Source organism: Meles meles, chromosome 21, assembly GCF_922984935.1.
Source record: "Meles meles chromosome 21, mMelMel3.1 paternal haplotype, whole genome shotgun sequence".
Lineage (NCBI taxonomy): Eukaryota > Metazoa > Chordata > Mammalia > Carnivora > Mustelidae > Meles > Meles meles.
This window is the reverse complement of record NC_060086.1, coordinates 13,810,831-13,830,701: the sequence shown is the minus strand read 5'-3', so window position 1 is coordinate 13,830,701 and position 19,871 is coordinate 13,810,831. Positions and strand designations below refer to the sequence as shown.

General features: G+C 47.2%; 1 protein-coding gene and 1 non-coding gene across 3 annotated transcripts in view; one reads left to right on the top strand and one right to left on the bottom strand.

Annotated features, from left to right (window-relative positions):
• The window catches only part of SDK1 (sidekick cell adhesion molecule 1), a 919,871-nt gene that overhangs the window by 658,276 nt on the left and 241,724 nt on the right, over positions 1 to 19,871 (top strand). The gene's annotated exons all lie outside the window — the stretch shown is intronic.
• On the bottom strand, positions 14,533 to 14,638 carry LOC123934303. The gene has a single exon (XR_006816772.1). It is a non-coding gene; the product is annotated as a U6 spliceosomal RNA (small nuclear RNA).

Genomic DNA, 19,871 nt, shown 5'->3' with positions numbered 1-19,871 from the left:
CACCTCAGCGTCTCCGAGTACTGGGGCCACTAGGTGCCTCCGGGAAGGCCGTCGGAGCCACCGCTCTCCAGAGAGCCTGCCTCCTTCTGCTGCCCGATCCGTCCACGTACTGTTCTGCACACGCGGCTTCTCACTGCCTTCTTCCCGTGGACCCGTCCATGTCACTGACAGGGTTATATTTCACCACTTCTCAGATTGATCTGTGGGCCTGGAATTATCTTTCCGTCCATTATTATTACAGCATTCAGTGGGATCCTCATTAGCCCGCTAACTCATGACTATTACTATCATTGCTAGTACAATAACTCTTAACTAAATATGAATAATTCATGCTATCACTAATATAATTACTGTTATTAACTATATTTCCTCTTCCATAATCTGTCTTTGCTGCCTCATCTCCCTCTACTTCCCTTCACCTTGGCCCTGCCTGTGTTCCCCGCAGATCCCAGGAGCCAGGCTTCTCTCCTGGGCCAGAATGAAAGTGTCCTGGCAACCAACAAACACGTAGTTTGGTCTGCAAAGCAGAGGCAAGAGGTAGGGGGAACTGCTGGCTTCGTGGCTCACACGGTGCAACAGCGTCACCAGGATCGCTCTTGTCTTGACGTGGGACTCTCTTTGCTGGGGCCCCAGGGCCCCTCTGATGTTGCAGGGCTGGCGTCAGGAAGGCCATGCACCCCCCACCCCCCGCCCCACCTCCAGTGATGGATGACAGCAGGGGCAGACTGGCGGCCTCAGAGGAACCAGAATCCCTCCCTTACTCCTGATAAACTGAAAAAGTTTGTGGACAGTGTCACTAACATCAGGGCGTTGGCCAAAATATCATATTTCATGCTCCATAGATTCTGTTTCGAAGAGTACCAGCATCTAGAGCATTTAGAAAGTCTGATTTAGGGGCACCTCGGTGGCTCAGTGGGTGAAGCATCTGTCTTCAGCTCAGGTCACAATTCCAGAGTCCCGAATCGAGCCTCGTGTCAGCTCTCTGCTCAGTAGGGAGCCTGCTTCTCCTTCTCCCTCTGCTCTTCCCCCAGGTCATGTTCTTTCTCTCGCTCACTCTCAAATAAATAAATAATCCTTTTTTAAAAAGTCTGATTTATCAACTGTCTGCATGCTGCTGTTCCGGGCCCCCTGGGACAGTTAATGGCTGCTGGCTTGAAGGGATCGACAATCTACTTGGGGACTGGTCAGGCTGCACACACACCTCACATCTCAGACTTGCACCTCAGGCAGGTCGCAGTCCTCCAAGGGGAGGAGAGCAAAACAACAGTTAGAGACACGGTCAGTACTGTGACACTAGGGTCAGCACAGGGGGCTCTCGGGTCACAGAGGAGGGGCGCCTCACTAGCCTGAGGGAGGGACCAGGTCTGGGAAAGCTTTACAGAGGAGACAATAATTAGCTGGCTTTTCTGGATGCAGGGGTGCAGCAGGGAGGGCTGGGTGAAAGGGCAGTTGCAGCCAGAGGGAACCCTGTGCAGACTGGTGCATCCCAGAAAAGGTGATGACCCTGCCCAATGGCTGCTGGGAGGGGATCTGGGCTCAGGAGGGGAAGATCATGCTGTGCATAACCGAGACTTCCAGACTTCACTCTGCGGCTCACAATAATTCATTAGGGAAGGATTTTAAAACGAGGAGTGTTTAAGGAAGATCGTTCTGGCTACAGTGTGTGGCCCAGCTTGAAGGAAGGCTTTTGAGTGTGTTGGAAGTGAGGTCATAGGACTTGAGCTAAGAGAACTGCAGTGAGGGTGGAGGAAGGGAGTTTGGAGGAGATGTAGAGGCCACACATATTAATTTATGGGTATAGAGAGAGGGTAGCATCTCCCGTGACTTTCCTGTTTCTGGCTTGAGTGGCTGCTCCAGTGATGTTCCCAGGGGTCAGGATGATACAGGAGCAGGTTTGGGGTTGGGGCATGGCAGGATGCGAAGAACAACAAGACGGTGGATTCTGCTTTGATACACTGTTTTAGATCCCAAGATGGAAATTTCCAGAAGGCAAATCAGCACCTAAGCTCCCAGGCTGGGGCTGGAGATGGAGATTTGGGAGACATTACTCTAGGGTGGCTTTGATAACCCCAGAGAAAATAGCCCAAGAAGATTATGGTTGGGAGGGTGTGTGAAGGACGAGCCAACACTGAATAGTGAAGGAAGAGGACAGATACTAGTGAAAAGCAATAGGTGGTAAGTGTCCAACAGCTGCAGCATGAAGCAGGGGCTCTGGAACCCCCTGTGAAAAGAGAGGAAGGCCCTTTGCAGAAGGCAGGTGGACTTTGTAGGGGGCTTGAGTGCCCCCTGTGGCAGTCACAGGAACTGCAGGCACAGGTGCACAAGTGCTGTACCTGCCCTCCGAGGAGGGGTTAGGGGAAGGCCACAGAGACCAAGAAATTTCAGCTCAACTTCCTGCTTCCTGTCACTGAGATATAAGTAAAAGAACTTTTTTTTTTCCTTATTACAGGAGTAATAATGTTAACTGTAGAAAATGAGAAAATACAAATAAGCAAAAAGAAGATATCCGTAACTTGCAACTCTATAGCCCAGACCCGTGACAGTTAACATTTCCCACAGTTTCATGCGAACAGAAAAATTAACATTTTTAGCAAAACAGGGTTATACCATAGATACTATTTTGTGAGCTTTATTACTTAGTATTTCATTATTTATACAGTGTTATCTACCACTGTATCCTTTTAAACAGCTCCCTCATTTGCTTTTTTAAGCAAACTTAGTGTATCATCCTAGCTCTCAACCACTGGGCATTTAGATTGTCTCTAGATTTTCACTGTTACAGACAGAATGGTGAATATCCTTTTAGCTCCATCTGTGCGAACATCAAAATTATCTCTTTACAATAAATTCCTAGAAGCAGAGCTGTTATGTTGAAGGATGATGTAGTCAAGCTTTTGAGTTACAAGAAATAGACACCCATACAGATTTTTTAGCTCCAGTGTAAAAATGGGGGCAGGGGGGCTCATAGGAACAATAGGAAATGGGGGGGGTCTCACATAACTTGAGAACAAGATCCCTCCAGAGTGAGAAGCCAGAAATACAAACTCCCTGAGTGCAGAGCTCTGTTCCAGCTACCCAGGAGGTCTCGTGACTCTGTCCTCTCCTTCACCAGGCTTTTCTGCTTCCTTTTACCACCAGACTCAATTTTATCTCACAACCACACAGTGCTGGTGGCTGATAGTCATGTCTGTCCCTTAGATAAAATGATGGGCAGATCCTGACAGCCATGAGTCCTGGCCAATTAACTTTGAGGGTTAAGAGAGGGGTTTCGGTCAGTTGTGAGTTAGTGAGAGCTGACTGGGCATCTCCTCCCAAATCCACACTCCATGACAACACATTTGCAGCTGAAGATCTGCCGTGGCTGGTGTGCTTGGACCTCGGAAATCGGCAAATAGTACGCATCAGGGCTGGTTGTTCCGTATTTATCAGAAAACCACTGGGTGTCACATGGAATACAATTGTCAGACTCCTTGAGAAAAAGGCATGGCCAGTGACTGACATCTTTAGAATGTTTTCGACAGGGGCACCTGGGGGGCACAGTCGGTTAAGCTTCCAACTCTTGGTTTCGGCTCAGGTCCTGATCTCAGGGTCAGGAGATCAAGCCCTGCGCTCACCACAGAATCTGCTTAAAACTCCCTCTCCCTCTGTCCCCCACCCTAGAATAGATTTTTTTTTAATCTTTAAAAAAGAATAAAAGAAGCCTTTTGACAATTTAATTCCATGAAAACACCATAGATATTACTTTATTCTATCAGTTCATGCTGCAGAGAAGAATTTTGGAGGGTTTGGGGTTTTGGGTTTTGGGTTTTGAGTTTGGGTTTTTTTCTCCTGGTTGATACCATGTTTCATGTATCTGGACTCTAAGTTTTATTGATTTGTCCCCGAAGCTCAGACTTTTTGTCGGGATATGACTATAGTGGCTCTCTCTTTCTTGGTACTCAGTAAGCTGCTTTTATTTGAGGACGCAGATCTTTTTCACGTCATGGACTTTTTCCACATTGTTAGTTTGATTGATATGTTTCTCTCACAGACTCTATTTTCACTTTCTGGAATGCCTATTGTGCTCACACTGGATCTGTTGGATCAGTCTTCCATTTTACTCATCTTCTCATCATAGCTCATTTAATCTGCTTTCTCTAAATTCTAGGAAAATCTCTCAATTCCAGCCAAATTCACTTATCTGATTTTATGCACTATCCAGTCTGTTCTCTGGGGCATCTGTTGCATTTTTAATTTTGGCAATTTGTATACTCATCAAAAAAAAAAAAATCTTTCCTGATCTAAGATCTTTCCGTTTTCATATATCAACCCCTCTCAATGGGGCTTTTATTCAATTCAGATTTTCTGATTCATCTGAATCAATTTGATTTAGAAATTTCCTGAAGTGTTCTTTTTCAAAAAGGGATATGTCTTCATAGTCTTTAAATTAATTGATCTCTTTTTTATGAACTTTTTCCACTATGGCCTTGTTATTAGGACTAATTAGGTTTTGTTTTGTCACATTAGGGAACGTGTAGATGGTAGTGAGGCATCTACAGTTCACCCTAATGGGGTGAAGGCAGTTTTTATTTCAGGGCTGTCAGAATACTTCCCCCCATAGTTTTCACAATCCAGAGGTTGCCGGGGCCCTTTCCTCTCTTATCTGTGCTCGCTGCTCTGGGGGAGTTCTCAAAGTTGGGTACCCCGGCCAGCTGTGTCCTGGTAATATGCATCACCTGGGCGCATGTTAAAAGTGCAGATTCCCAGGGGCACCTGGGTGGCTCAGTGGGTTAAAGCCTCTGCCTTCGGCTCGGGTCATGATCCCAGGGCCCTGGGATCGAGCCCCACATCAGGCTCTCTGCTCCGCAGGGAGCCTGCTTCCTCCTCTCTCTCTGCCTGCCTCTCTGCCTAGTTGTGATTTCTCTCTGTCAAATAAATAAAATATTAAAAAAAAAAAAAGTGCAGATTCCCAGACCCCACCCCAAATTTACTGGAGCAGAATCTCTGGGGACAAGACCTGGAAATCTGTGCCTTAACAAGCCCTCTGGTGACGCAGATGCCCTTCAAAGATGGGGAGCTGCTTGTCTACTGTCACCCGATTTCTGTCCCTAGCAAGTTCATACCATGCGAGTTTATGTTCGGCCTCTCATGCCAACACCAGTGCTCTGTCCTGAGGTGGTCACAGTTGGGCCCGTAGCCCTAGCCCCACAGACTGCTCTGATGTGCTCTCCGGAAGAGACTGTCCAGCAGGGGTTGTCCCTTCCGCTCTCCTTCTGCAGACTGGGGGCGGGGGAGGTTCCAGATCAGAGTGGCTTTGCTCAAACCAGGTGCCTTCATGCCCTCTTGCAAAAATTCTCTTGTGGATGGTGGTTATCCTGGTTTTCAGTATCAATACATTTATTCCCCTATTTCTTTTTAATACTTTGGACATTTCTATAGGGATTTAAGAAGTGTAAAATGGGTGAGTTCAAATCACCTAGGGGCAGAACTTTGATTTTTTTTTTTTTTTTTTGTAGTGAGCGCATTTAGGATGATCTAAGGACTGTAACCTCAGAGACTCACAGGGCTGTGGGCAGCTGTGATCCTCAGGTGGGGGTGAGGACAGCCTGTCTGAGGCAGCGAGTGGTGTGGGGATGGGGAAAAGCTGAGCTCCCATGAGTTTCAGAGGACAGGGGCCCAGCCTGATAACCCATGGAATGAGAGGGGCATGAAAGAGGACAGAGGTGAGGTGGGCTATGTTTTCTGCTTTGGTCCCTGGGAGAGAGGCAAACTGGACTTGGCTTGGGCAGAATGGTGGCTCTGGAGGTGGGAATGGGGAGAGGAAACCACTCCAGACCAGGGGGAACGTAGCCAAGACAATGGGAGGAGCAGGGGCTCGGAGCACGGACAGCTGCCGCCTTACCTGCTCAGGCTCATCCCGGGCAGTGCTGGTCACAAGCGCGCTCATGTTCCACAGCAAACCAGACAGAGAAACGGTGCCACTCCCGATTCCTTCTGGGCCTCTTCCACTCCGTTTTGTTGCTGATGAAAATAGTGTTGAAGATGTTCTCCAGGTTCCCGAAAGTCATGGGGAGAAGCAGCACCGCCCTTAGGCTCACCGCCCCTCCGCCATGTCCGTGTTTGAAGCTCTCCCACCAGCCATCCCTCAGAGAGTTTGGCATGTTAATTTTCAAGTTTACCAAGTGGCACTGAAGATAATAATGAATTTCTTCACCCATTACCCTCCTCCTGTCTGTCGTAATTCCTCCCACTTGGAATGTTTGTTTTCTGTTCCCACATGTGTGTGATGGGGGTGACGGGGCCAGCCTTCAGAGGAGCTGGCCCTCTTGTCTGCTGCTTCAGCTCTGGATCCTCATTCCTGATTACGGCCGCACTAATTCTCACCCGGCTGCGACTGTGGACGTCTGCTAGCGTCTCAAGTGCTCCGTGACCTGCTACAGCCAGCCTCTTCATCTGACCCTCGACAGTTAATTGTTTCCACTCGCTTTCCCTCTTTCTCTTTATCCGGGTGTAACTTAAAGTCTGTCTGCTGACGCTGAGCATAGAGTAGAGCACCCAGGCCAGCCCGCTCTCTGAGGGGCCGGTGGAGCCAAGTCCCAGTGCCCTCGCGCTTCACCACCGCCTGGTTTAGAAACAAAGCCCAGTGCCCTCTTGCCAGGGAGTGGGCAGAGCACAAGCAGGCGGAAACACACTGCATTATTTGCTAAGAAGCTTTGACACCTTGGGAACTTTGCACCCTCCGTGAACACAACTGGTGTTGAAAACAAGGAAAGCAATGAGGAGAAAGTGATAGACCCCCGCTCTCAGTTTGCTCACAGGACAGAGCATGCCCAGGTTTCCCCTGGAAGCTTCCCGCTGGAAGCTGCTATCCGCGGCTTGTGCTGAACTGTGTTTTAATAACCTTTTGTATTTCCACAAGTTTCTAATTAGAGTCGTAAGTCCTACAGACTCTGTGCCCCTTTCGCGTTCTCAAGGGAAGGGGGACTGCTGAGTGTGTGACCCTGTGGACCCAGAGCCCGTGGGGAGTCTTTGCAGCCACTCCAGGAGGAGGAGTCAGCTCCATCACTGGGCCCCAGAATAAGCCCCTCCTCAAATACGCTGGGATGGAGGGGTGGGGGGTGGGGGAGGAGTCAGGGTGGAAAGGACGGAGCTGCAGTGCTGAGCAGACCTGTACATGGCCCTTCTTACCGGGAGAGGGCCGCCTCATCCGAACTCCCAGCACCAAGACGACAGGCCTTCTGGCTCATGGTGAGCAGCAGGAGTGGCCTCAAGGTATGGACACTTAGCCTGGCCCAGAGCAGGTGTCCACAAGTGTGGGTTTGCCGCTCTTCTGCTCCCAGTGTTCCCTGGGGTTGCTTACAGAGAAATGTCATGAGATGGTTTTGAGTTCACATCCCCCCCCAACACCCAGGGGGTTCCTACAAGGGTCTGTAACATGCAGTAAGGCTTGGTGGTTAAGCACGCAGGCTCTGGGTTGTGCGGATCACATTCTCTCAACCGCTCAGCCACTGAGAAACCCAGGCCAAATTGCTCGACTTTCCATACATCAGTTTCCTTATGTGTAAAACAGGAACAGTAATCCCTTGTGTTTATCAGAGAGAGGAGGCAGAAGCCATATTTACAGCAGGTTTCAGAGGAACCTGAACACAAAGAAAAGCCGGCCTGGATCGCCCCGTCACCCTTAGGGCCCCTCAGGATACCCAATACTGGGTTTCAGGCCACAGATGAATTCCTGATCCGTCCACCGGCGGGCTTCCATTGGCTCATGTTTTGCTTGATGGGCTGGTAGGGGCTAACACTCCATTAGATTTCACAGTGTGGGTTTGGGGGTTCTCATTGAACCAGGTCTGACCTCACATTATCTCTAAGTAAAAGGTCACTAACATGTTGGTATTTAAGAACCTTTTAAAAATCTATGACATTCCAGAGCCATCACATGACTTATCAAAAGACGATTTGTTTTCGTTCAGTAAATGTTGGGTTCTTTCGTTAATATCCTGTTTTTAATCAGATATTTTGGGGCATTCAGTTTGTTGAGTTCCTACTATGTGCCAGACATGGGTTATAATCACCTTACATAGGTTATTTCATTTAGTCCTCACCCAGCATAAGCCACTTCTCCTGCAGCTGGTGAGGCAGAACGCCAGAACTCGGACTTCTGGGCCCCGGGACCCCCGGCCCCGTCCCTGAACAGGGCCTGCAGCGCGCCACAGTTCCAGAGCACACACAGCCCCCACAGCTGCGGGAGAGGACTCATCTGCCACAGCTGCTACCCGTTAGTCCAGCTTGCTTGTCGGGACCCATCCTAGGCCACCTGGGAGAGTTCAGTAAAAATCACATCCTCTAATCTCATAAACAGATTGGATTTGGAGGTGTATTTCTTTCTTTCCACTCTACGTCTGTAGAGTGGAAATTGTGGTTGCACCTGAGGTTCTTACGTAAGTTAACAAATGGTTATTCCTCGTCCACAACTATAGGACTGACCCGTACGAATGAACACATTCTTTGTTTTCTCCTGATTGCTGACAGCGGCCACTGCGCGTTCTGAGTAGAAGAGTGTTTAGTGACAAAAGCCAGGCGGGTGTTGCAGCAGGGGAAAAATTAGGAAATTGATGAATTATCTTTCCATTTGCACCTTCAGAAATAGGTTAATTGTTTCGGTGACTGGCTCCGTCTTGATTAGGAAGCATTAGTAGCAATTAATGATGGAACTTCAAAAAAGGTATAGGAAAATTAATAGAATTTTCAGTTCACATAAATTATAGTCATTATCTACTGTATCCAGAACCATCGGGGCTGCCAAGCCCGCTGATTAAAGTGCAAGTAGATTTTTGGTCTGAATTCTCTGGATAATTGAACACCTCTTTTCGTTAGGCTTTCAGTATATAATTCCCTGTAGTGAGCTAATAATGTTATTTAGTTTAAAATGCCTCGATTCTTTGACATAATTGAACACCTTTCACAAGTTAATTTTATGACTGTATGCACATTTTACCTACATGGACAAATATTATTTGATTATGGTGATGAAACTTTTTAAATAAAAAAGCAGCTGCCAAAAGTGTGGCTTAGCACAGTTCAGGTCTAGAGACACGAAATCAGAACAGGGGTGAGCATCATGAAGGTGACGCCTCCCACCCCAGCTAACGGTGAAGCTTGAATTGGCGGGCACTGGGGAAGCGGTCAGGGTCTAAGGATGAGGAGCCGGGGTTCCAGGAAGATCAGCCCGGGTTCGGCTCTGAGATGACCGCTCTGGCTGTGGGGTTCCTCAGTTCCTCAGTCTTCTCTGTGGGCTTTCCCCTCTGCGGCTCGTGCGTGGTCGCACCTTGGACCTTCTCACTGGAGCCAGGCTGGGGTAGCAGTTAAGAGCACAAATTCTAGCCATAGAGCCCTGGATGGTTTGTCTCCGAGCTCTTTCCTGTGAGGCTGAGCAAGTGACCTACCTTGTGAGTCTCAATTTTCTGTCAAAAAGAGAGCAATAAAAAATACACATAATGATGAATGCAAGATGATTGATGCAGTGTCCACCCATATGTAACAGATAAGAAATGTTTGCTGTCATTCTTAGAATCTCTGAAAACTTTCTGCTGATGGGATCTGTAATTCTCTCACAGTTTCCCTCCCATCCACCATCCCTAAGTTTGCCCTCTTTGCCTTATTGAAACCTAACTCGTGTCTGCTTGCCCGATCTGTGAGTCTTTTCTTATGCACTGTGATGGCCCCATTGTCATTATTTCCTTGGGCACAGCAGTCCTCCCTTGACCTTCCAGCATGCCCACCTTGCAAAGGCTCTGCCCGTCTTCCCCCTGCTTCCCATTCTGCAGGGCTGAAGTTCCACAGATGGGTGTTGTCTCCACTCTCTGGGGAATGTCAGTGCTGCACAGAGATCTTTGGACTCAGATCCCTCTTGCTGCCTTTTCCCTGCTGGTGGTCCCGGGGCTTGCCTCCTCCCATAGGCCTCACCCGGCGGCTGGTTAGATGGAGAACCTGATTTAGACCGTGCGTGTGTGCAGGGTACACAGGTGGTACCCCCCTCTGCCCCTGAAGGTTTTAGAAGCACTGACTTAGAAGATACAAATAAAAAGGTCTTAAAAGTGGGTGTAAAGGGCGCCTGGCTGGCTCAGTGGGCTAAAGCCTCTCCCTTCGGCTCAGGTAATGATCCCAGGGTCCTGGGATCGAGCCCCACATCGGGCTCTCTGCTCCGTGGGGAGGCTGCTGCCTCCTCTCTCTCTGCCTAGTTGTGATTTCTCTCTGTCAAAAAAAAAAAAAAAAAGTGGGTGTAAAACCCTGTGTGGTTTTCAGTGCTCTGGAAACTGAAACTACCGATGTCAAACTAAGCTAATTAGTGAGTGGGTTGAAATTAACCAGAAAAGACTCTCTAAGGAAAGTAAATTTTGGAGCAGGTTTGGGAAAAGAAAAGCGTATTTATAAATGTATGTAAGACTGGTTACTATAACCATTATTTACAAAAACCTGGTTGTAAGAGAATGATTTCCTCATCTGTCATACTGAGTTATTTTTGTTATTTTTCTTTGTGTAAATAATAACAAATATTCACAGGATAGTCTTATTTCTGCCCCCTTTTCTCCCTCCAAGCAACCTTTCAACACAGTACTGTTCCCATGTCTGCATACCGTGAAGCTATCTGGACCGGCCCGGAAGAGCTTTCTCATTACGTTTTATGTTTGCACAGAACCAGATTCATGTTTCGCTTCTCAGATGATGTCTAAGAGTATTGTGCACAACAGTAACCTACACTCACCCACGAGAGATCCTAGCCCCAGAAAATAATTACGAAACCCGTGTTAAATTTCTATGCCTCTTCTAAAAATGGACTCCTTCAAGTAACCACCATAGCCTTCCAGCTGAGGTTATATCAAGCTATTATGTCTTTCCCAAACAGTACTTAAATTTCAAAATAAATATTTGTTTGAGACACGTTGCAAAGACTCAACCAAAGGCAGGTCCCTCTTTGTGGATGAGTAATTCTGGGGAGAATTCTTAACTTATACTCAGTCATATGAGGTCGCCTCCGGTTCTTAACACTCCGCTCTGCCTCCCCTTGGTGAGTTTCACCAGGCATCCCACGGCCCATCGACCTGGCTACCCAGAGAGTGCCTTCCTGCCTTCAGCCCCTTTCCCTCTCTCCCTGTGTGCAGGCTTATGGGGCATTTCACTGCTTATCGACAAGTTGTCTCAGCGATTGAACAGAGAGTAAGTCAAATTTTGGAATAAATAGATGCCATCCTCTTATTGGGAGCTTTGGGAGAGGTTTGGTGGAGGTGCCTGTTGTTTAATGATTTGCCATAATTGCTTTTGGATTTCCTATAAATTCTCTATAAATCTGTTACTCCTGCCGCCTCACAGAAAGCCGAGCACCCACGCAGCTTGCAAACTACAGAAGACTGCTAAGTATGTGAAATGCGCTTAGTGTTCGTTTGTTTGAACTGATCGTTTGCACAGTCCAGATTTGCTGAGTAATCATCGACCTTCCACATTTTAAATAGGCCCAACTGACCGGCTTCTTTCTTAATATATTTGAACAACTGCATAAATGGGATTAGGGCTTTATTTTTTATTCACCTGCCATCCTGTCTGTGTGAACAGACTTCTTATGTTTCCACCAACAATACACTCCGCTCTCAGTAACACTCGTGATAATGCATTTGTAAGTATGTATCTTAAGAGGGATCTTAGCTCTGTTTTTGTACACTTAATTCTTTCTTTAACCAACTTCTGCTTTATACATTCTCTCCATCTCTTGTCATCAACCTTAGATTTATTGTAGGAGTTGATTTTAGACCAAAATATAAATGAGATTCTGTTGACATTTTAAAAAACCTTGCTTCATAGCAGATGGAGTAGAGAACAAGTCGGTTTAAATAGATAACCTTGGGTCACATCAGAAAATGTCTTGTTCTAGCTGAGTACTCTATTCTTGCACGGTGGGACTGACTTTATTCATTGAATGGAAGCTAGGGCAGACAGGAAAAGAAATATTTTCTTCTCTTAAGATTTCCTGATTTGTTTGTACCTATGTTGTGACACCCAAGGGTAATTCTGATATAGCAACTTCCAAAAAATAAAATAAAATAAAAGAGAGAGGAGAAACAGACGGGGAAATACCTCTACAGTTGTGATTTCTCATTCGTCACTCTCAAAGCATCTGTGTGTTCTGCCTCATTCCGTGGCCTTGTTTGCTGTGCCCCTCAACAAGGACAAGGACCCACCTAATTCCCAGAGACAGAGGGAGAAAGAGTGCACATGATGGATAGGAGGGAGAGAGATAGAGAGAGCACCAAGACCTGCACTACTGTCTTACTCCTGTGCTTAGACTGGACGTGACACTCTCCTGCAACCCACTTCTGAGCCTGATTATTTACGCTGCTCAGGGTCAGGGCTCCTCGAGCAGGCTGCTGAACAGCCACAGCCGATGAGTAGCAGAGCCCCTGCCCTGGTGCAGTGGGAAGTCAGGGCCGCCTTATGGTAGAAGGTCCAGCCCCTGCCTGCCCCGCCTAGAGGCGAGGTGAGGTAAAGTCCCTGCTCCTTCGTCCAGAGGGAAATGTTCCTTTATCCTAAGGTCAGAAAGCGGACCGTGGTTCCATTCCTGAACTGATTTGGGGATGCATCTGGCTGAGGGACTTGACTGTCCTTCAGGTTGTTCACTCACTGCTTATTGTCTGGGAACATTTACATTTCACTGTTGCTTTGAGATGGTTGGAATAGAAATCCTGCAAGGTTTTCTGTTTCAGAGTTTGCCCTCCTCCACGGTGAAATAAATGAGAAACTGATGACCCCAAAACAAGGCAAGGGGAATGTTCATCAATATAGTTGTGTGAACATTTGTGTTTAGAGTGGGGGTACATAAGAAAATGCCAGGCGATTGATAAAATCTCTCTTCAGTTCTGTGTATAACCACCTTTGAGAATTTTAAGCTTTACGAAATACTAATTATGGAAATTAGAGGTTTTATTTGGCTTTGGATTCCTAATTTGAAAAGCTCTGGTTTTATTTAAGGTATCAGCCTCAAATGGAAAAATCAAAAGAGGGTCATCTCTTAGTCTGTGGGTGCCCCTTCTGGTGAGGAGGCAGAGCCTTGAGAAATGTGTTTCTCCCCATGTTGGCCCTCAGCTCTGTCTGTTTTCACATGGCTGGGGAAGGATATAAAATACAAAGCGTTCTATTTTATGTTGTTCCAATCAAGCAAAGTCTTCAAAACATAACAGCCCTGGGACTGTTCACCAGCCGCATGGTTTCCTGAGCAGGCCTCTTTATAACCAGACTATGAATTTACCTGGAGTTCCGACGGCCATAATTTCTAGTCTCTGAGTTGAACAGTAGTATCTGCAGCAAGGGAAAATAACTTCAATTTAGTCTGGTTTTCTAAAGATCCTCATTGTATTTTAAGAAGGAGGGCACAGTTGTGACTTTTGAGCTCTGTTCTGCTGAACAGACTGTGACCCCTTTCTCTCTTACTTATCTCCTTTTTAGTTTTCTCTTTCTCTCATGTGCTCAGAGCATTTGTTAAGTTAATTTTCTTTTTTCTCCAGGGACTCGGGATTGAATTCCTTTGTTCTTGGTTTTATCTATTAAAGACACTTTTCTAGTTACAGATTCCGTCTGTGAATCCCATGCTTTGTAAAGAACATCTGATTTTTCGCAGGATGTAAGCTTGGCACTTGGTCACAGACATACCCCAGGAGCTGAGTAACGCTACTCTGCAGACATCTGTGTGTACAATTCTTGTCTTGGGAAGAGATGTTGATATTTTAGGAATCGATCTGCAGGTCTATTTGAAAATGTAAGTTAGGTTCGTTCAGTTTGGCAAGCATCTATTAGGCCACTTACGATTTGCCAGAGGCTGTGAGCATAAAGGGGTTTATGAGCATCACATGCCTTTAAGGAGTTCAGAGTGGATGGAGCAGAGAGCTTATACAGATGCCCTTGTCTGGAGGAGAGAGGATCTTGTCCTATTTTCCCCCAGAAACCAAGTGTGTGAGCCTGACGAAGATGCGAGTGCGATAGTTTGCTTAGACTTGGTCCCCAGACACACACGGAAAGGGATGTGTAAGGGAGATGGGGAAGAGCAAAAAAGGCGCCGATACGGAGAGCACAGCGTGCCATCGCCCCTTTGAGCACCTGTTCTCAGTACCCAGGAGACCTCAGGGAGAGGTCAGAAGCCACTTTAGTGCCACTACGCCTTCTTGGTTGAGAACAACTTTCAGGGATATTAATTTACTGGCCTTCCGGCTTGTGTATCCACCTTACGCTTGTGGCCAGTGTCGTGGAATGTCCGACAGGCTTTTTGTTTTTCCTTTTTGTGATGCAAGTACCTGACTTAAGCTGCAATGCCCAGGCACCCATTTCAGAGATGGCGGCCTCGGCATAAACACACAGCCAGCCGCGGGACCAGACGTGGACCCGGGCTGCCTCCCGCCCCGAGGCTCTTTGTTTAGAGCTCAGAGCTGAATTTGAGAACTGACCACTTGAGCCACTTACTTTTTCTCCTCCTGGACTTTAAATGACTGCTTTTATGTTTTTGTTTTTGTTTTTTTAAATATGGAACGCTTCACGAATTTGCGGTCATCCTTGCGCAGGGGCCATGCTAATCTTCTCTGTATCGTTCCAATTTTAGTATATGTGCTGCCGAAGCGAGCACTGCTTTTATGTTTTTAATGTACCAATAAAGAGTGAGGCTGTGAAACCGTAGGCCCCCACCCGCAAACCTCATAGAAGCAGAACCCCCAGACCACCATACACTCTGCCCCCACCCTCAACTTCCTCTACCTGCCGCCTCCCTGCATGGCCCTGGCGGTACTGCCTAATGCCCAAGTCTCGTGAGTAATAAACCTTCATTTTGTCCAAGCAGCCCCAGTGGTTGTTGCTGAAGGGTGTGCTGTAATCATACTAGGAATCACGAGGCCGTCCACACACAGCACTGGTTACTGATAGGCTGAGACTCCCACAGATGGCCAGCCATAAACCTGACCCTCGAGTGACCTCAGGTGCGAACCCCAGGTGCTAGCAGAGGGCCCTGGGAGACTGCCAGCAGGACATGGGCACCACTGGCTACAGGATGTTTCTGACACGTGTAAAGAGTGCACCGCATACCTTACACTGTGGACAGCACACTTGTATTCAGAACAATCAAAGGCTGAAAACTATAGAACCCTTAGAAGAAAACACAGGGGAAAGCTCTGTGACGTTGGATTTGGTCACACTGTCTTGGCTACGACTCCCAAAGCACAGGCAACAAAAGAAAAATAGGCAGATTGGACCCCATCACAATTTAAAAAGTTCTACATCAAAGGACACTATCAGCAGAGTAAAAAGGGAACCTATGAGATAGGAAGAATATTGGCACATCCTAGGTCTGGTAAGGGATTAGTATCCAGAATACGTAAAGAACTCCGACGACGCAGCAAGCAACCTGCACCCTCAACGTAAGACACCGAGCGAAGGACACAAATAGACATTTTCCCAGGATGGTGCACAGATGGCCAACAAGCGTGTGGAAAGATGATTGACTTCACTAATGATCTGGATAAACAAAATGCAGTCCTTCCTTACAGCAGAATATTATCCAGGCTTAAACAGGAAGGGAATTTTGCAAACATTATAGCATGTGTGGGCCTTGAAGACTAAGTGACATAAACCAGTCACAAAGGGGAAAATTACTGTGTGGTTCCATTTATACGAGGTGCCTCGAATAAAACTCTCATGGGGACAGAAAGTAGATGGTGGGTGCCAGGGACTAGGGGAGATGGGGGGGGGGTCAGTGTTTCCTGGGGACAGAGTTTCAGTTTGGGAAGATTACTGAGAAAGTTCTGGAGATGGCTGGTGGTGATGGTTACAAAACAAAGTGAATTAATGCCATGGGACCATACACTTAAAAACGCTTACCTTTCTGTGAAGTAGATTTAACCACAATAAGGAAAAAAGTACACCACACGTACAAAGTGGAAGGATCGTTGTTACTGTGGGCCCGGGAAACTTTCATGGAGGAAGTGACACGTTCCCAGGCCTGGATGCATGGGTGGGATTCGGGGGGAGCAGGTCAGGTGGGGGCACTTGGGTCAGAAGGGGGCAGCCAGATACCGTGGGGTCTGATGCCAGTGAAACTCTGGACTCTGGAGCCTTGCACATTGCTTGCTGTGTCGTCGGAGTTCTTTACGTATTCTGGATACTAATCCCTTATCAGACCTAGGATGTGCCAATATTCTTCCTATCTCATGGGTTCTCTTATTACTCTGCTGATAGTGTCCTTTGATGTAGAACTTTTTAAATTGTGATGGGGTCCAATCTGTCTGTTTTTCTTTTGTTACCCACTCTGTGGGTGTCATAGTCAGTTTGGGAAACAATGAGGCACAGAAGACCCAACTGTCCGTGGTGTGACTGAGGGCCCAGAGAAGAATGTTCCTCAGTGACACTGTTACTCCTCTGGCCTGTGGCAGCCAGCCTGGCAGAGCTCTCCCCAAGACGCCAGATGGAAAGACTTGTCCCCAGACCTCCACCCGGGTTCACTTAAGAGGTTTTTACTGAGCACCTAACGAAACCTCAGGCACCGTCCGAGCCTCCTGCTCTTGCCAGCTTGCGGGGAGACACGGACGAACAAAGCTAACAAGTACGGCGAGCAGTATGTCAGGTGGTGAAGGGCCAGGGGAAAGCTGAGCAGGGCAGAGGGGCCAGCACAGGGCCCTCCAGGCCACAGAGGCAGAGATCACCAGACAGTGTCGCTTGTGTCCTCAACATGATGGCTTGGTGGTCGTTCGAAAAAGACGAATGTGGTTCTCATCCCTCCCTTACGGTCTAGTAAATGCAGTGATCTTCTTCCTACAGATCTAGCCTACAGCCTCTAAATATTTTGCATCTCTCTTTTGAACTTTGAAGAAAACTCTTGGCCAGAGAGCTCCTCCAGCTTGGGGGATGGAGGAGGACAGAGCCTTTGAAGGCCCCTGCCAAGGGGTCCTGCGTATTCCCCTCGTCCTTATTCACAGCCCCGGGTGGGCATCAGCTGCCCTGGTGGGCTTGGGCTCCATGCCTAGATTTGCATGTTTGGCACATTTACTTAAGGGAATGTCTTCATTAAAGCTAAAAGTGATCTGTTATTGTTCCTAATTACATTCTCAATAATTTTAGACTGCCATTCAGAAAATTGACCTACTCTCCTGAAAAATAGATTCTCTTAACCCTCTAGCCCACCCAGTCTGCCTGTAGTACCAGTTTTTCTGTTGGTTTTGGTTCTTGTACTATAAAGTGGTAGATTGTGCCTTTAGGTGTTTAAATGAAAAACAGTTTATCAGCTCCTGTCTCTCGAATCAGATATTTGGGTCACTCTAGTGTCCAGTCATGATCCTGCCTTCTGTCTACTAATTTATGCTCATCCCCAAAGAAATGGGTAAACAAGCCCACTGTAAAGCTGCCTTCCATCACCTTCATTTTTCTCGGCCCAGTACAGAGCTGATGAAAACACATTCTTCGTTACATTCCATTCATTTCCAAATGCACAAGTTTTCAAATACATTATAAACGAGAAGAAAAGAAACTGGGGGATTGTTCGTCATACTGTCATATTATTTTATTTATCGTCTCTTGTCAATAGAGAAGTCCAGAAGTGTAGTGAGATAAAAATGGAAGTACATGCAAAGATAAAGTTGTAAATGGCATAGACTGCTGTATTTCCTCCCATTTTTCTTTCCCTCCTCCTGTTGGACAGTAAACAAGAAGGACTGGGTCAGCTGGCGCGTGCTCCTCTCAGGAGAGCTGGGAGAGCATTTGTGATGGGGTTTGCCCCCCCCCGCCCCCCCACCGAGCTTGCCGCCGGCCCCATGAGCCCGCCTCCCGCTCCCCACACCGGCGCGACGCTGTCGCAGTTCGTGACCGGATTCTGACTGACAAATGGTAAGGGACACGGTATCTAGAAGAGTGGAAAGTTTCCTTGGACACCTCCTCTCACCACAGACTGTTAACCCAGAAATTAGGACTCCAGCCTCCCCTCTTCCAGAGCCAGGTGACAACAAATTAGGTGAACTTGGGGAAAGAAGCAGGTGACAGGAACCTTCTCCTTAGTGAAGGATTTTGGTTTTGGTTTTTGTTTTTTTTTCCTATCAGGAGAGAAATCATGCTGTTTATTTCAGTTTTCACAGTACAACTCCTGTTAACATTGTCCACGTCCTGCCACGAGAAAATCACCTCATAGGGTCCTAGTGAAGGACCTGGTCTGTGGTGCTGACATACCCTTCACTGGAGCACATTTTAATGAAAAAAATTACTGATTTCTCAGAGTCCTTGGAGATATATATAAATTACATATATGGACTTGGGTGTATGTCAGTCTCTTAAAAATGTGCACCTGGGGGTTCAGCATTATGGGATTCAAGCTGCTGAGACGCTGGCCCCCCAGGGCGGCAGGAAATCAGACATACCTGTTGAGACGCTTGCAGGCAGGAAAGCACTTAATCCCTTTGCCAAGTCATTTTAATAACGCAGAGAAAGATGACAGACTCCAAGTGGTTGCAAAAGCAAGTGATGAACAGAAAAGCCACCTGATTTTCTTGAAGCAGAGTATCCTGGAGCAGTTTCACTCCTCCCCCAAAAGAGCACCAGCGTCCCTCGCTGTGCATGGGAGAAGGTCAAGAATCGCAAGACTGACCAATTAAGCGACCTTCCGTACTGTCAGAAATCAGGTTGAGGATGGCTAGACCCAGGCTGTTGGCAGACACCATGCCACGGAAGTGACCAGAGAGCCCCCAGCTCTGTTCTGTGTGTCTGTGGCCACTGCAGCCCTTGTTGCTGAAGGTCAGCCGTCTCAGCTGCATATCGCTCTGTCTTCCTTAGCCATTGCCCCACAAGGTAAATTCGAAGATTCGTCTTCAAAAACCAAGCAGGAAAGAGGATGCAAACACAGTGATCCGAACGGGCACCCTCGCCCCAGTGTCTATAGCAGCAACGTCCACAACAGCTAAACTGTGGAAAGAGCCCAGATGTCCGTCGACAGGTGAATGAATAAAGAAGTTGTGGGCTAGATATACAATGGAATATTACACAGTCACCACAAAGAATGAAATCTTGCCTTTTGCAATGACACAGATGGAACTAGAAGGTATGACACTCAGTGAAATAAGTCAGTCAGAGAAAGACAAACACAGTATGATTTGACTCATATGTGGAATCTGAGAAACGACACAGAGCATGGGGAAAGTAGGAGAAAAAGAAAACAAGATGAAATCAGAGAGGGAGACAAACCATAAGAGACTCTTAATCATAGGAAACACTGCTGGAGGGGAGTGGGGTGGAGAGATGGGGTAACTGGGTGATGGGCATTAAGGAGGGCATGTGATGGAATGAGCACTCGGTGGTACACAAGATTGATGAATTACTGGCCTCTACCTCTGAACCTAATAATACACTGTATGTTAAGCAATTGAATGTAAATTTTAAAACTTTTTAATTTAAAATTTTTTTAAAAAGCTGAGCAGAAGTAGCCTTGATTTTATATATGGAAATTCCTGTCCACTTGGAACAAAAGAATGGCATAAACTCTAATTTTGGTGATGTCGGAAGCTCCTTCTCTTCCTCCTCCCCTTCCCTGATCGCTCTTCCTACAGTCCTGTGTGGACGCGGGTGCCTGCCCTTCAGAGGTGCGCTGCGGGGGTTTGTCCCAGTCCTGCGTTGTCCTTGCTTTTCCTGCTGTCCCGGAGAGGTCTACTTAGAAGTCTCAGGATTTCAGTCACTGTTCCCTCGATGACCAGCCAGTACCCCCTAGACACCCCACAGGCACCTGAACATGGCCCTTTTCTCCAGAAACTCCTTCCTTTTCCTCCATCCTGACACACCAATATCCTCACCCCCAATCCCGCTCTTTCTTCCTTTCACCCCTGAGTCGCTGTGCT